At 41.4% G+C, this 18,428-nt stretch overlaps 1 protein-coding gene and 1 long non-coding RNA gene across 3 annotated transcripts in view; one reads left to right on the top strand and one right to left on the bottom strand.

Annotated features, from left to right (window-relative positions):
• The window catches only part of LOC102395523, a 377,402-nt gene that overhangs the window by 262,404 nt on the left and 96,570 nt on the right, over positions 1 to 18,428 (top strand). The window lies entirely within an intron of this gene.
• The window catches only part of LOC123328853, an 86,389-nt gene continuing 75,824 nt past the window's right edge, over positions 7,864 to 18,428 (bottom strand). Inside the window, exon 3 of the long non-coding RNA XR_006543858.2 lies at positions 7,864 to 8,107. This is a non-coding gene — a long non-coding RNA (uncharacterized LOC123328853). The remainder of the gene's footprint in view (positions 8,108 to 18,428) is intronic.

Genomic DNA, 18,428 nt, shown 5'->3' with positions numbered 1-18,428 from the left:
GCCTTGTGAGATGGAACCCCAAACCTGCACCAGAGGGGAGTTAGCTTTAGATGTCAGAGTATTACTGAGAATTGGGATCCAGTGGGGCATGTCAGAATGGGGAAGTCTGGAACTCTGTTTTAGGAAGGACCAAAGTGTTACGAGGAAGTTTGCTTACATATTATTTCATGTATGGATACAGTACACACTCACTTATGAACACTGACTGGATTAGGCACTGGGAATACAAAAATGCATCAGACTCAGCCTGTACTTGCAAAATCTTAGCAGTGTACCCAGGGCCACTAAGTCCATTGTCATGGGAACTGCTAACGTGCAAATGTAGGAACTAGAGGTTGAGGGAGTTAAGGAACTCATTGAAGTGCACCCAGTTAGTAACTATCACACCTCTTAGTGTTGGATCCAGGCTTTCTAAGTCATGTTCTCCTTGTACAGTGAAGCAGTCACACAGGTATCAGGTTTACTCATAAAGAAACTGAAGGAATGGGTAAGGAATTTCATCCACTGAGGATGGGGCTTCGAGGGAGATTATTGAGTTACTGATGGAGAATTTTGTCTAGTAGGAAATAGTTACTAGAGAAGTAGGTACCAAAGAGGTATGGAGCCCTTTGCAACAATTCTCTCTGCCATGCTGGGGGCTTCTTTCATAAGGCTTTTATTATAACTCTATTCCTGGGGGTCAGGATTGATTTTTAGGGTTGGGTGTAGGGTTGATGAGCTATTCTATTGAATTTAGGGATATTCAGCTACTAAGTTTAGAAGGCTAGATTTAGAAAGCATGGAGCTAACTAGAGGATTTTGTCTATTTTGTTTTGAGGAGGTATATTTTTGAATGATTTCTTCAAAATATTTGAGTACTGATTTTACAGAATAAGCACTGTTATTAAACCAGCATGCACCATTTCCTTTAAGAACTAAAAGCATCATCAAACCTCAGAGTTGGAAAGGATGCTTTACTAACTAAACATTTACTACTGCAAGTTGAACAAAGCAGATTATGCTTCATATAGACCGAGGGTCATTATGCAAAATAAAAGGCTTAATTCACTATTGCTGCTGATCTGAGGCAGTTTTATTCTTCTGAACTTTTGTGGGATGTTCCTCAGAGACACTTTCCTCTGGAAATGTAGCTTAGTTTAGCGTTGCCAAGTGCAAGCCCTGCAGTTGACTACTTGAGTTCAGATTTTGGCTTTATCAATGAATAATGTCCTAGATTAGATTTGGACCTCAGTTTCCTGAGGCACAATGGCAGTATCATTTCACAGGGATATGGTGATGATTAAAGGGGTTGGTGCAAACAAAACCTTGCACTTCTCTTTCCTCAGCTGTTTATAAAGCCTCCCCAGACAACCACTTTGCCTTTCTTTTTCCTTGGGATGGTTTTGGTCACTGCCTCCTATACAATGTTATGAACAGAGAGGATGAGATCGTTATGTAGTATCACCGACTCAATGGACAGAATGTGAGCAAACTCCGGGAGACAGTGGAGGACAGAGGAGCCTGGCTGGCTACACAGTCTGTGGGGTTGCATGACTCAGCATCTCAGCAACAAACAAAGCCCTTCAAGCAGTGCCTGGCACACAATAAGTCTCTTAATATTAATAGGCTAACTCAAATTCTTTGTGATACTTTCTCAATTGCAAAAAAAAAAAAAATCAACCATTTCAAGATATGCCAAGTTTTTCTAACATTCCAATTTTTAGTCACTTATATTTTCAGAAGAGAAGGAGTGTTTCCTTTTCTGTATCCCAGTGGACTCAGGAATTTACCGCTTTCCACAGTCAAGCTTGAGAATCTTGACGTCTAGTGGCAGGGCTATGCATTTTATCTTTCTGCATCAACCAAGAATATCCAGCACCACAAAACTGGTTGGAGCTAGGGGTCTCCTTACTCGATTCTGCCCTGAAGATTGCTGCTCTCAAAAGGGGCTAATCCCTAGAGGCAGGAGAGGAAGCACTCCCCAGTTCTGCCCCAGTCCCAGCGCTGAGGCCAACCCACTGGGACACTGTATCGCAGGTAAGCCACTGAAGATCCCAGTGCTGAGGCCAACCCACTGGGACACTGTATCGCAGGTAAGCCACTGAAGAAGCTGATCCATTTCCTGGCATCTGGGTCTCTTGTTGGTCGGTGCAGTGTGGGCAAATACATAAGCTGTTCTGATGGGTGTTAGGCCAGTCTTCATGGAATGGGGTTTGGGGCTTAATTGTGGTGAGACACAGTGACTTGCAGCTCTGCTGCGTGTAATAGAACTAGTCTTCTCTGTATCCTGAGAAGTGAAGGGGTGGATTTGGCATGTCCATTAAGATCAATGAAACCCTGTAAATACTGTAAACGGATCAAGGAATCACTTTGTTCTTTTGACCTGTGCCAAGCTAAATATGTGTTTTGCTATTATTTTGCTATCAATTTTTCTGTCTGGACACACATATAATTTCCTGTGTCTGAACTTATTTAGTTTTCCAATTGATTCCAGGAAGACATTGCAAAGTACTATATACCACCATTGACTCATAGGGACCGCAGTGAATAGAATAATACAGGTATGGGACACCACAGGAAACGCTAGCGTTACTTTTTAGATTTTGAAGAAAGGCTATGCTTTCTCACCTTTTGGGGTAATAAATATTATGTATTTAATTCTCTGGATAAGCATTTTTGAAAGTTTTCCACTGACAACTATTGTCAGTCTTCCTGAATTATTCCAACATAATACTGTTCTTCTTCTTCTTTTTTTTTGCACAGTGCCTACAAATTGAGAAATATTGTGGTTGTTCCCTGTACTATTAATCCATTTAACATATTTTCTGAGTACATACTATGAGTCAGACACTATTAATGAAATTAAGGGCACAAAAGCAAAATCTCTTAAAGAGTTTAATTCCTTGAATCTGAACTGTCATAACTTTTATTATTTAGAGTCACCCAAAGAACATTAGGATGGTCACAGACTATTAATAGCTATAGTTGAACTAATTTATGTGAGAGAAAAATCCACCTTCCTCTTCATATTTGTTTCAGTAAAAAGAAAGAAAAGAAAAAAACAAAAAAACTTGACTAACAGTAGCTTTAATCTAAGAAGCAACAAAAATACTCATCTTTGAGTTCTCCTCTTTCTATAATCAATACCAGCACCCTAGTATACATTCACACATATCTGGTTGTAAGTTATACTCCTAATGAGTTGGTGGACTGACCAAATACTAGCTAATGTTCCCTCCTTTTGCCAATAAGAACACAATGACAGGTGAAAGGAAGTGAGAATTTGTACAGGACTATTTTTCAAATTCACGAGGATTTGGTCTCAAAGTACTTGGCATTGTTCAAGCCACATATAAATTCTCAAAGTATTGCCACACCAAGCAAGTTTTTTTGTTCCTTCCTGGTAAAATCTCCTTTAATACAAAAATTAACTGAAGACAAATTTACCAAATTTTCAGCCTAGTTTTCTCCTTGGAAGACCAAGGATTTAATGTCCTATAAATGATTTCTTTTCCTGGGTTTAGGAAAATAAAACTATTTTGGACGAAACTGTTAAGTCAAACATCGTAAACTTACTGTGCTCTTAATCTTGGGACCTTTATTTGAACTTATCAAGAGTGTCCTGTCATATTTTTAGCCCTTTCAATCTAAAAGTGAAAGCGAAAGTTGCTCAGTCGTGTCCGACTCTTTGCAACCCATGGACTATATAGTCCATGAAATTCTCCAGGCCAGAATACTGGAGTGGGTAGCCTTTCTCTTCTCCAGGGGATCTTCCCAACCCAGGGATAGAACCCGGGTCTCCAGCATTGCAAGAGGATTCTTTACCAGCTAAGTCACAAGGGAAGCCTAAGAATACTGGAGTGGGTAGCCTATCCCTTCTCCAGTGGATCTTCCCGAACCAGGAATCAAACCGGGATCTCCTGCATTGCAGGTGGATTATTTACCAACTGAGCTATCTGGGAAACACGAAGTTAATTTAGGGGTGGAGGGTGCAGAGAAATTTTCTTTTTAAATTTATTTTGTGAATTAGCATTTGGATGTCTCAGAGGTTCTTGGCCAATCTTATTACTTAAAGACACAAGATAACCTATTTTTAAAAGGCTTTTAACTAGCTACTGATATAATTTGTTATGCATTGTTTACCAGTTAACCTCCAAATTGCTCTTTTCTTTCAGTTAAAGAAGATACTTTGACTTTACACTGCCACTACACTATTTTTTTTTAATGTGAATGATTGTATTATTTATTTCGCATGCTGCAATGCTTTCTGACTCTTTGCAACCCCATGGACCATAGCCCACCAGGCTCCTCTGTCCATGGGATTCTCCAGGCAAGAATACGGGAGTGGGTTGTCATGCCCTTCTCCAGGGCATCTTCCCAACCCAGGAATCCAACCTGCATCTCTTTCATTGAAGGTAGATTCTTTACCACTGAGCCACCAGATAAGCCCTATTTATTTACTTGCCTGATAATTTAGGTTCAACTTTATTACAATATTATAAGAATTGAAAAAAAAATTGGTAATCCTTTCTGAAATAGATTCTCTTGCTTGGTACCCTCTTCATTTCTGAAAAGACATTTACATGTATTTAAAAATGAGTTTAAGATCACTGATAGGAGTTCTCTTTCTTAACAGGCAGAATGCTAATTTCTGTGACAGGTTTCCCTTCAGTCTCGTTGATGAGGAACTTCTCATGGGTTATTGTAACCATTACATTTGAATCAACAGCAAACAATTAAGGTCTTTATATGGACTGTTGATCTCTACACTTAGTTTGTAAAAGAAAAAGCATAAACCACAATGTTAAAACAAATAAATAATCAAGTTATTCCTTATAAAAACAATTTAATATTTATTTATGAAATTTATGCCTCTAAACAATCATTATAAGAGACATATTTTGCAAGCTTGCAAAACATACTCTTTTTCTTGGTGACTAATACTCTGCAAGTGACTGAGCTCCATCTGGATTCCAGAATTCTTCTGTCCAGGGCTCCATGTCTCTGTGGAAGAAGATATTGTAGGGCGTCCCCAGAGAAAGAGAACCAGGCATGGCTTTCTTTACATAAAAGAAGCCATTTTTGGCCTAAGGCTTTCTGTGATCTAAGCTTGGCCACAATGCTTGCCCTAGAACTGGTCTCAGTAGTTAAGGATATTGAAGGAATAAAAGAAAGCAGGAATGAAGGACTCTTATCAGGCAAGAGCAGGAACAACAGCAAAGACCTGCATCAGTTTTAAAGACTGGTGGCTACCATTAGTCTGGAGCACTTTCTTGATCTGTTTTGCAGGATTTAAACTCAACTCCTCAGGTGCTCCAGTCCCTCAGTCCCTGAGGGGCTTGCCCCACTGCTCAGCTGGTGAAGAACCCGCTTGCTAATGCAGGAGAGGCAAGAGACAAGGGTTTGATCCCTGGGTGGGGAAGATCCCCTGGAGAAAGAAATGGCAACCCACTCCAGTATTCTTGCCTGGAAAATCCCATGAACAGAGGAACTTGGCGGGTTACAGTCCACGGGGTTGCAGAGTCAGACACGCCTGAGCATGCATGCCACGCAGGCACTAAAACACCCCAGACCAACTAGGACCTAAGGGAGGAGGATGTTGACCTTTCTGACCCTCTGACCTCGTGACTTCAGTCAACTAAAGCTTGAACTCTGTTGACCTCCCAAGCCCCTTCATGAATATGTAGATATTGTTCAGTCACTCAGTTGTGTCTGACTCTGCAGCCCCATGGACTGCAGCATGCCAGGTTTCCCTGTCCATCATCATCTCCTGGAGCTTGCTCAAATTCATGTGTATTGAATCACTGATGCCATCCAACCACCTTCTCCTCTGTCATCCCCTTCTCCTTCCTTCAACTTTTCCCAGCATTGGGGTCTTTTCCAATAAGTCAGTCTTTCACATCAGGTGGCCAAAGTATTGGAGCTTTAGCATTAGTCCTTTCAATGAATAGTCAGAGTTGATTTCCTTACCCTTAGATTAAAACTTCCCCACTTTTGCTACTGGGGAGACATGCTTTGGGAAAGATCCCCAGTGTACTCTTTTCTGGCTGAAAGTAATAAATCCTTCCTTCTCCCACTCTTTAACTTGGGTGTGTCTTTTGGCTCAACACCCACCAAGAGGCCAACCAAGTTTTAGTACCTTTAATACAAGGGTTTCCCTAGTTGCTCAGTGGTTAATGAAGCTGCTGGCCAATGCAGCAAGAGACAAGAGTTTGATCCTTGGGTTGAGCAGATCCCCTGGAGTAGGAAATGGCAACCCACTCCAGTATTCTTGTCCAGACAAGCCCATGGACAGAGGACTCCGACAGGCTACAGTCCATTGGGTTGCCAAGAGTTGGACATGACTTAGGCTAACCAGCAACAGCAACCTTTAATGCACTATTTTCTTGCTATTTGAACAAGGTGTCTGTTATGGGCTGAATCATGTCCCCCAGATTCATATATTGAAGCCCTAACCCCCAGTAAATCAGATTGCTACTGTATTTGGAGATAAGGTTTTTGAAAAGGTGGTTAAATTAAAATGAGGTCCTTAGGGTGGGTGCTAATCCAATATGACTGGTGTCCATATGAGAAGAGGAAATCAGACACAGAGTCATATCAGGAATATACATACACAGGAGAAAGACCACGATGGGACATAGAGAGAAGGTAGCCATTTGCAAGCCAAGGAGAGAGACCTCAAGAGAAACTAATCTTAAAAAAAAAGAGAGAAAGAAACCAACCCAGCCAGCACCTCAACCTTGAGCTTCCAATCTCCGGAATTATAAGAAAACAAATTTCTGTTGTTTAAGCCACTCAGCCAGGTCTTGCAAACTAATAAGGGTCCCACATTTTCATTTTGTACTGGCCTATGCTAATGATGTAGCTGGTTCTGACTTTTTAAAGGATAATTTGATCCTCCTTTGGGGTGATTCTAACCCATATAAAAGGTGATTCTAGGAAATGTAGTCCAGTTTATCTATGTTGGCAGCTCAGCAAAGAACAGAAAGACTCCTAAGAAAGCAAACACATGCTCCTCCAGGCCCAGGTCACAGAATGTGTGGAATGTCAGCTGTATATTTAATACTTCACTGGACCCAAGGTGTGGAGACACAAATAGACATATTATGGACCCAGGTCTTGCTGAAATGAATTTCCATTAACCTGTACTTGTTCAAGGTGTAGAATTTGGCAGAGATCCTGAACATTTCCATGCGTGCGTGCTTTCTAAGTCACTTCAGTACTGTTCGACTCTGTGAGACTCTATGGACTGTAGTCCGCCAGGCTCCTCTATCCAAGGGATTCTCCAGGCAAGAATACTGGAGTGGGTTGCCATGTCCTCCTCCAGGGGATCTTCCCAACCCAGGGAGTGAACCCCTGTCTCACGTCTCCTGCACTGGCAGGTGGATTCTTTACCACTAGCGCCACCTGGGAAGCCCAAATGTTCCCATCAGTGTCTTTAAAACTGTCCTTTAACGGATATTGCATCTTGCCATTTCCAGTTTGTGTCTTACTTTAAAAAGCAGGAGGAAAGTTTCCTGGCACTAAAACCATGAACCTTCTGAATTTATATAGGATTTGACACATTTACTTCTCGGCACCAGGGTGTTTGAAGCAGCCAGGACATCCTAGCTACGAATGCACATTCTTTCCTTCTTTTATTTTATGGTGAACCTTTGCTCCAGTGCTCTCGCAACAAGATTGTAGGCACTATAGCTGGGTGTTAACAGGTTTTTAATTTCGGTTGTTGCTGGAAGCACTGTGTTGGAAATTAGACATTTTTAGTACTTCATTTATCGTTGATTTATTCATCCCTCTTGTCTATGGATACGGTGTCACTACAGTGTGGTTCCCCAGTTCTGGATGCAAATGCCAGGGATTAGAGCATGCCTCTTGGCAACTCACCGTCATAGAATTGGCCAGCCTCAGTGCCTGGTGGCATCTGGCTTCCTGCTCTTCATTAAATGGGAGAAGACAGAAGAGTAATATTCTGATTTCTTGACTGAAATGGTTTCAGGAAAAAAACCACTAATTCAAATAGACCGCAGACCTCAACTTCCCATGGGAACAGCATTGTCTTGATCTGCGTTTCTGACACTCTTGCAGTCTTCCAGTAAACACCAATGCCTTGTCCAAAGTTGTGCAATTCCTAGGGGAGGAAAAAAAGCAGTCTATTTCTTAAAATACTTAAAAATTTTCAAAACATTCTAAAAATACATTATTTGAAACACTCTGCTTTTAAAAAGCATAGTTTTCATGGCTCTTTCCCTAATGTTTAGGACAGGGCCAAGCAGATAAAAGATTTTATGGACTTGAAAAAAATATATATTGAACTGAATGGGACTTCCCAGGTGGCACAGTGGTAAGGAATCTGCTTATCGATGCAGGAGACACATGAGATGCCAGTTCGGTCCCGGGGTCAGGAAGATCCCCTGGAGAAAGAAATGGCAACTCGCTTCAGGATTCTTGCCTGGGAAATCCTCATGAACAGAGGAGCCTGGAGGGCTACAGTCCATTGGGTCGCAAAGAGTCAGATATGACTGAGCGCTGAGCACGCACGGTTGAACAGAATGAACGTATTATTCCAGGATATCCTGTTTTCCCAAATAATTCTATTGGTTTTACTTTCTCATTACACAGCAGCATTTACAAGGAATTAGATCTGAAAGTCTAAACAAAAGCATTAATAGTTCTTTCTTTCAATACTAATATTCGTGGCAGTTATAATAAAGCCATCTTAGTTGATGCTAAAATTTCCCTATTTTCTCTATTAAATAATTAAAATAGCTGCTTATTTGTACAGGGCTTTGGAAGAGAAGTCTCAGAAAATGGTTTTTACGTGTGTCAGACTATTAATATTGCTGCAGCCACATTTAATGTTTTCCCCTTTTCCTCATTAATTGGGTAATTATCTCATGAAGTCCTTCCCATATTAAAAATTAGTTGAAAGCCGGTGCAGCGGGGGCAGTCAGAGGCGCACAGCAGGGTGTTCAGCCAGCTCCTCGCGTCTCCCAGGGGCAGCTCGCTGGGACTCAGAGAGCCTCGTTCTCGCCTTCCAGATGTCACCTTGAAGCAGGCTCCGGTCCCTGCACCCTTCATACGAAGTCAATGCTCCACCAGTGTTTACTCAGTGGGTGACTCAGTGGTGATTCGGTTATTTTCCTGTTATAACAAGGTGGTGCTGAATCAGCAGAGTGGCTCACCTCCCAGATTTTTCCTCACCACACGCTCCTTCAGGTGTGTGCCTGATTGCTGCCCTAAAAATGGATGAGGTTGCTCTCAGCATGCGTGCTAAGTTGCTTCAGTCCTGTCTAACTCTTTGGGACCCCATGGACTGTAGCCTGCCAGGCTCCTCTGCCCATGGGGTTCTCCAGGCAAGGATACTGGAGTGGGTTGCCATGCCCTCCTCCAGGGGATCTTCCCAACCCAGGAATCCAACCCACATCTCTTGTCTCTTTCGTCTCCTGCATTGGCAGGCAGGTTCTTTACCACTAGAGCCATCTGGGAATCCCCATAATTGACTCCTTGACTTGTCATTTGTTTATTACATCAAACTTTCCAAAGAAAGCCTTATATTTAAAGGAGGATAGATTTTTCCTTCAATGTTGGAAGTTTGGAAGCTCTTAACAGTTAGCTCAGGCTCCCCTGGTGGCTCAGTGGTAAAGAACTCGTCTGCCAAAGCAGGAGACGTGGGTTTGATCCCTGAGCCGGGAAAATCCCTGGAGAAGGAAATGGCAACCCACTCCAGTGTTCTTGCCTGGGAAATCCCATGGATGGAGGAGCCTGGTGTGCTCACTACAGTCCAGGGGGTCACAGAAGAGTAACAGTCAGACACGATTTAGCGACTAAATAACAACAGTTAGCTCTCTGGGTGTACCCATTCTGAGAGGAGACCCATGCTAATTTGATACAATAAGAACATGATTTTTTTAAAGCCGAAGAAATATATTTAGCTTTTCTCTCTTTATTTTTTATCCTGAAGTGTCTAATTCAGGATACGAACAATTAAAGTAAATGAGCCTTTTTCCAAATTTTGTTAATTCTCAAAGCCTTTCGGGGGGAGATCTATTTCCCTTTTCTGTGACGAAAGATGGGAGCCACCTAGGTTAATCCTGTTACCCTGCCATGACTCTTTTCTGGGCTTCTGCTTTTATTTTGTTATGATTCTCAAGCTCTTAACCCTTGACCAACCCAAATCCTGCCAGGCTTTCAAAGTCCCCTCAGGAACCATCTCTCAGGAGATGGTCCCTAACATTCCCCGCTAGAGTGACTTCTTATCCACCCCAGACTTAAGGTAACCTTCTAGTTAGACAGTCCACGATCAGTATGAGCCTATCTTTCTTCCCCAGGGAACAAAAGAAGAGAGACAGAGACCAGAATATTTCTTCTCTGTTCTCCTAAAATAGTGTTGGTTGAACTAGAGGTGATGAATAAAAGAATATTATCCAGCCTCACAAAGTAGACTTGAGTTGGCAAAGGCAAGACCTGTCTTTTGAGGTTAAATGGAACTTCCTGCTCCATGGTATTGCTTTCCAGGTGGCATGGTTTGCAGGAAGGAAAAACTGCCACCGTTGAGCAGTTTATGCTTGCTCAAGGGACTGGGAGATTCAAAGGGAAACCAAACCTACGCTGGATACAAGGAGAGACGTTACCAACAGTGGCAGTATAAGCGAATGGCACTTGTTATTTGTTAATCCTGTACAATTAACACTGACATGGGGAAAATATGGTTTGCAGGGCTACAGTATAATCACAACATATCCCAGGAAATCATGTAGGATTTAATGGCAGGTGTGAAATTAACCAATGCTATTTTCATAAATGCCATAATTAACAGATTCCCAGGAAGAAGCCTTTCAGGTTCTGTAGAAATTCTCAGCAGTCCTTATGCATTTACTGGGGAAATGGTGGGTGTGCCCCTAAACTGGTTGTCTCTCTGAGATTTTGACCTTTTCCTAATTTTAAGTGAAGTGGTAAATATCAGAACCATGTCTGCTTGTCGATTGCTATTCCTCCTTTGTTTCCTGTGTTTTAAAAATGTGTGTTGCAGGTATTCGTTCAAGTTTTGCTTCCACTAAAAACATTCTCTGTATTTGGCTTTGTTGTATTTGCCACTTAAGAATGCAGAATTTATTATTATGTGCTTAAAGCAATCATTTAACACTGACATTTTAAGCACGACAGTAATCCAAGTAATTGTCACCCATTCAGTTAACTGAAAATACCCTCACTTCCTGAGACAGCTAATTATAATGCAGCGTTACTATCTTTTCACTGTAGACATGTTTGTTTTGTGTTTATTTTGGTTTAGGCTGTCTTCAAGGACGTCCCTACTCTCAGACTTGGCAATCTGCCCTTATTCATTCTCTGCTGGTTTCAGAAAGTAAATGAAGACACTATAGCCACAATCTTGAAGGAAAACAAGAGGATTTTTGTTTTTCACGAGCGTTGCCCGTGACTTCAGGATTTTGGATTACGAGTTGTTTCTGGAAAATCTGATCAGTTGTTATATAAATGGGGATTAATTTCCAAACATGCTCAACGGTTTTAGAAGGTGAGATCAGATATCTCAGGTACTACCCTTCCACATAGCTCTTCACCGCTGTAGAAAGACAAAAGGTAATGCCTTTTTGGCTTCATAAGACTTAGGCTCCAATTCCTAGTGTGGTTTTCACCCCTTGGGGAGGTCTACCATTATTTGCCTCACATAGGGATTTTGCACTGTCCCTTCTTTTGAAAATCCTTACATTCAGGAATCTAGAATTCCCTAATGTAGTATTGGATGGTTCCATTCAGAGCGAATTTAGAGGGTTGTTAAGTAGCCCATTTACTTTTGTCACATCATACCATATCCTTCTTTTCATTTAATATACTGTGCTCTCAAACTGGGGGCTTCCCAGGTGGCTCAGTGGTAAAGAATCTGCCTGCCAATGCAGGAGATATGGGTTTGATGCCTGGGTCAGGAAGTTCCCCTGGAGAAGGAAATGGCAACCTACCCCAGTATTCTTGTCTGGGAAATCCCATGGACAGAGGAACCTGGCGGGCTACTGTCCATGAGGTCACAAAGAGTCAGACACAACTGAGCAACTGAACATGCATACATGCACTCTTAAATTGCCTATTGAGCAATTTCTTTTGTGTTTACCAAGTTAGACCTAATAATTAATGTTGTAAGGAATAGTACAGAAGATATAACATTTTATATAATAGTATTTTTTCACCATGTTTCTGAACTTACTGTGTGTGTTCACATCTGCAGTTGCCCTCAGGAGATGCAGCTCCAGGGCTGCAAGTTGCTTTTGAACACACACCCACACACACTCACTGACACACATACACACACTCACTCACACACACTCACACACACAGATGCATAAATACACATACACAGTATATGCAGACACATAGATACACATATACACATAGTCACACACACTTACACTCATATGCACACACACACACACACACACACACAGAAGCTCGGCTGGAAAAATGTTTTGTTAAGGAATCTAATGGCAACCTCTCTAAATGATACTTGCTGTTTGTGGTACAGGCAATGGGGCATTTAGTAACGATCGCCACAAAACATACCCACACGTGGAGCACCAACCACAACAGCAAAGTCTAAATCAATACTTAATCCAATTTCTCTCTCCTACTAGCGTTCTCAGAAACCTGCTCCTTGCATCTCATTGTCCAGAACTGAGTCAGATAACCTCCCGGTTGCAGAGAGGAGTTAGAGACAGGAACCTCTAGATTCTTTTTGCCTTGAGAGTTGGAGGTGGGCCAGGGACAGTCGGATTGGAAAGTGCTTTCTGGGAGCCAACGAATCATTGCTCCATGGTCTGTGCAAATCTTACAATTATTTTAATTAGCTGTTTTTTGTTGATCCACAGGAAAGAGGTTCTCCCCCTCCTTCTTCCCCTTTCAAGCCCCAAAACTGGCAAACATTGAGTTTATATTAGGACTCATATTAGGATTCTTTGGTCAAAATGACAACAATTAATATACATTTGCGCAAATTGAAAGAACAATGGGAGTGGAGAGTGGTAGAATATAAAGAAGAGAACTGGCCAGTGGCCTTGGGGATGGCTAGACCCAGGGGCTTACTGGCTCTGATTAGAATGCTTTCCCCCACAGTCATCGTCTGACCTGGAGCCAGAGTGGTTTCGTCTCATTCTGGTTTCTCCACCTCCACAGAGTGGTCTTCATATCCTCCCAGCAGTCACACTGTCTCTCATGATCCGAGGTGTCCTTTTCATGACTCTCCTTGGTCACAGGAACTATTCTTGTCCAGAAGCCCCTCCTGCAGAGCAGCTGACAGTGAATTGAGGAGGAGGGACACACGCTTTGCCTCCTTGCCTTTTTTTGGGACAGTTCCCAAGGGCCACTCCAACTCCAGGGCATCAGTCAAGGACTCAGCTACACCCTCCTGAAGGGCCAGGATTTCCTTCTCAGCTCTGCACCCTCTGCACAGAATAGGTGTCTGTGGATCTCAAGTTCTCTTCCTGGGGGGTCCTCTGCCTGCAGCAGTGCCTCAGAGTGGAAGACTCTCCAGTAGAAGAGAACCAAATGTTTCTGGGACCTCTGTTTACCTTGGTGTTCTAATCAGCATTGTCAGGTATCTCCTTGGATAATGTGTACTTCAATAAGTGTAAAGATTAAGAAGCTGTCATTTTACAGGTCAGAGTTTCAGTTGACAAAAATAGTACATCCTTGCAATATAAGAATATATATGCAACATTAAGTCAGCCACTTAATGGCTGTTGATCAGTTGCTAAGTCGTGTCCCATTCTCTGTGACCCCATGGACTGCAGCAGGTTCCCCCATCCTTCACTGTCTCCCTGAGTTTGCTCAAATTATGTCTATTGAGCCTATCTCATCCTCTGCCGCTTCCTTCTCCTTTTGTCTTCAATCTTGCCCGCATCAAAGTCTTTTCCAATGAGTTGGCTCTTCACATCATGTGGCTAAAATATTGGAGCTCCAACTTCAGCATCCGTCCTTCCAATGAATATTCAGGGTTGATTTCCTTTGGGATTGACTGGCTTGATCTCTTTGCAGTCCAAGGGACTCTCAGGAATCTTCTCCAGCACCACAGTCCAAAAGCATCAATTCTTTGGTGCTTAGCAATGCGTTTTGCAAGCTGTGATCGTACTTTTGTTTCAGGTTGATATCCCATAATTCTTACACCATATGTGGCTTTTTAAAATAATGCTTTTGTAATATGTTTGAAAACCTCTTTTTTAAAAAAAAAAATACGCAGGCAAAGCACTTATAAAAATACCATTCAAATATAACTTTGAAGATGCCAAATGATTTATAGAAATGGGATCATTATTTAAATGATTCATAGAATATGTATTATTATTTTAACTTAAGATTTCCTTAAGATTCTCCATCCATAGCAAGTTCACAACAAATAGGTCAGGTTCTCATTACCTTTCTTTTCTAACTTGGTAGTAATTTCTGACATTCTAGTTCAGTCTGCCAGGTGCACAAACTATGATTTCTTTGGAAATATGGCTTAAAAGTTAGACTTATTTGCCCTGGGGAAACAGGCTCAGTAGTCTTGATGGAAGGTCAGTTTCCAGAAATGTCTAGCTGTATTTGGCCACTTGCAGATGTTTCAATACGTGCACATACATGTATATATTGATACAGAGACTCAAAAATTACTCTGAAGGAATTTAATTAGCTCTTTAATTTCTAAATTTCCTCAGAGCTATCAACACAAATTACTTTTTATAATAGGTGGCTAAATAAAACAACTCAGAATTAAATTGGAAAAAGTGTTAATATATTATGTATTTTGTTGTGCTAAATTATGAGAATATATGACCCTCTATTTTAAGTCATTACTTAAAAGTTTTCAAAAAAAAGATATGCATTAAGGATTACTAAAACTTGTCTTGATATAATTGGAAGAATTTAAATTTTATTTCAATAGCTAAAACATGTCTCTGAATTCAACAAAGGAGAAGAGAGTGAAATTTTGATTGTTTTCCTTATTACTTATTTAGAAAATACTATAATTATTATTGATGGAAAATTATTTTTGGCTAATATTAAATTGACACTTGTTATGAGAGAAGTATTGGGCTTCCCTGGGGGCTCAGATGGTAAAGAATCTGCCTGCAGTGCGAGATACCTGAGTTTGATCCCTGGGTTGGGAAGATCCCCTGGAGGAGGGCATGGCAACTCTCTCCAGTATTCTTGCCTGCAATCCCATGGACAAAGGAGCCTGGCAGGCTACAGTCCATGGGATCTCAAAGAGTCAGACAAGACTTAGAGAGTAAGCATGACACATGAGACAAAGTATTACATTCTCCCTTTTGATTGCTCCATGAAACTTTGAAATAGGTATTGTAAGTAAGTATCTTATGGGTATTATTTTAGAGAGATTAAGTACTTTTCCCAGGGCTTCAAAAATGGTTCAGTGGTAAAGAATCTGCCTACCAATGCAAGAGATGTGGGTTTGCTCTCAGGGTCAGGAAGATCCCCTGGAGGAGGAAATGGAAACCGACTCCAGTAGTCTTGCTGGGAAAATCTCATGGACAGAAGAGCCTGATGGACTGTAGTTGATAAGGTCGCAAAGACTCAGACATGACGTAGGTACTGAACAACAACGCTGATCTTATGTATATAATCCTGCATCTTGCCAGCGCAATTGTTTTCAAAGCTAACTGCTTTTGTGTTATTGCTCCAATTGTTAATCAAATTTCCATTAGGCATAAACTATTTAGCTATTTTCTCTGATAAAGTGCTTTGCAAACATTTTATCCAATTAGGCCTGGCAGATGCTGGCAAGGTAGATGTTCTTCTTCTGACCAACACATTAGCTGCAAAGGAAAGTGATTTCACGAAGTCAGAAGGAATGCTTCGATAATAAGTGTGACGAAACTGCACCTCTGCTTCCTGCGCTGGTGTCGTTCAGTCCGGAGCACTGGTTGCTCTAAGCTCGCGTATAGCTTCTCTATCATAAAGCAGCCCTACATTTGCTTATATTTCACTCTAAGAAAATTTCTCTTGGAAAAACAGATTCATTCTATTGTAATATTGCATCCAGTATTTGTTACTACGGAGTATTGGAGAATGTGCTCTTTGGGGTGGGGGAGGGAGGATTGTGAGTTTGGGATTAGCATGTGCAAACTAGTATATATAGGATGGGTAAACAACAAGGTCCTAATGCACAGCAGAAGGAACTATATTCAATATCCCATAATAAACTTTGTAATGGGAAAAGACTGTGAAAACCAATGTATGTATGTGTAACTGAGGGGCTTCCCAGGTGGCGCTAGTGGTAAAGAACCTGCCTGCCAAGGCAGGAGGCTTAAGAGACCTGGGTTCAATCCCTGAGTCGGGAAGATCCCCTGGAGGAGGGCATGGCGACCCACTCCAGTATTCTTGCCTGGAGAATCCCATGGACAGAAGAGCCTGGCGGGCTACAGTCCATGGGGTCACAGAGAGTCGGACACGTCCAAAGGGATGTGGCATGCACACATGTATGACTGAGTCACTTTGCTGTACAGCAGAAATTACAACATTGTAAATCAACTATACTTCAATACACTTTTTAAAAAAAGAAAATAGTTTTAGTGAACGGAAAAAAAAAGGATGCCCTAAAGCAGAAATACACATGTTAAATAAAAGATATTATTTTCAAAAAGGTAAACAGACTTTGGTTACCTTTGCTTCAAGATGTAACTTTATTTTTGAAGTTTGATTTCATGTTCTTTTTCTACTGGAGGATAAGCTGTGTCTGCCTCTGCCCCTCTCCGATGCCTCCCACTCCCATTCAGAGACTGTCACTGGAAATAACAGCCTTAAGAGTTTGGGAGTCTCTTTGGAGTCCTTCAACATACTCAATCCCTGTTTTCTCATTAGAACATTCATACTTCTGTGCCTCAGTGGGAATGATCAATTATTTCAATGTCAGTAGTGATACTATTACCCCTAAGATTTAGCAATTTTCAAAGATCTTTTAACTTAATTAGAGGCATTTTTTGTAAATTGAATTAAACCTGTTCAAAGTACAATGTGTTATGCTAAAAGTATACTACCCACTTGGCCAAGGAGACAGAATTTTAGGGGGAAAAATCTAGTTGAAAAATGCTAACCTCCAGATAAATTTGTGAAGTTTTCTTTTTTGAGACAGCTTTCTAAATGTTGGGAGAACGGGTAACAGTTTTGTCCAAAGCATTTTGTTAAATGTGAATATACAGATACTTTTGTGAAAGTATTTCCCCCAATACTTGAAACCATGACAAAACAAGAGCAGATTTGGACATTTTAATAACTTTGGTTAAAAAAAGAAAGCAGACGCCATTTATAATTTACATAGATTAATCCAATAACCAGCACATGATTATAGTAACTCATTTTTACTAATGTTATTTCTTTCCAAATAAGTGTTTCTTCATCTTGACATATATATATATTTTTAACCTCGTTTTCTTTTAAACATGATGTCACAGTGAACTGGCCCAAAGAGTCCCTACCAGTCAAACCATTGAATGATTCACTGCCGTGCGCTTATGAGGCTTCTCTCAGCTGCCATTTAGAAAATCTTGAGGGCGGTTTTCTCATTCTTAGTCATCCCTCCTCATCACCCTCACCTTGAAAAATACTTTGCGGGCTATCGATGGTGCCAGAGAAGAGTCCACACTCCTACACAGGCGTACCAGGCTTCTTTCACTTCTGCAGCTTTGACCTCTATCAACACTACTTAGTGATACAAAGACCTGCTCCACCCAGTTCAACGCATTTCCTGGTTTAGAAATAGGACTTTACTCCTCTGAGAATGACCTGTGTGACAGAATGCCCTTCTGGGTGTCCCGTCCACCCCCTCACCCCCGTGTGTTTAATTCCTCTTTGCTTCACAGATCTCAGGATTTGGTCCTTCGCAGACCTAAGGACTCCTGTTCACTGTAGGAGAGAGTTGAGGAATGCATTCCATGCTTTTTTTTTCTTTCTTTCAAAGCAATTTTGGTATTATTATTATTGTTTTTTAGTATTATTGCACTGATGATCATAGAAATCTTGTTTTAGTTCAGGTCTCTATAAGGACTGGGCATGGAAGGGGGATATATGTGTGTCATAAGAAATGCAGCTGAAGTCCAGAGAAATAGGTTTCATTTGATAGCTGAATACTGGATGACCTCCCGATTCCTCACGCCCTCTGGCAGCTCACCCCGGGAGCGATAGACGGGCCGCCTGCACGAGCCGAGGCGTGGCTGCCGGCCTCAATGTGATTTTGCAATGATCTGTGCTCTATGGCTGCCTTCATAACCAACAAATCAATTCCCACTGTTCATATTACACACCCCAGTGGCAGAGGCCATTTGTTATCCTTTTGATGGTCATACTCTTTGTCCATAACCAAGAAAGATTACAGGGGAAGGAGAGAAGAGTTGAAATGTGGATGAAGATATTAGGCCGTGGCACCCTGTGTCGCAGCGTGCCTTGCGTGC

This window comes from Bubalus bubalis, chromosome 2 (genome assembly GCF_019923935.1).
Source record: "Bubalus bubalis isolate 160015118507 breed Murrah chromosome 2, NDDB_SH_1, whole genome shotgun sequence".
Taxonomy (NCBI): domain Eukaryota; kingdom Metazoa; phylum Chordata; class Mammalia; order Artiodactyla; family Bovidae; genus Bubalus; species Bubalus bubalis.
Note: the sequence above shows the minus strand (reverse complement) of the source record. Positions and strands in the feature narration are given on the sequence as shown.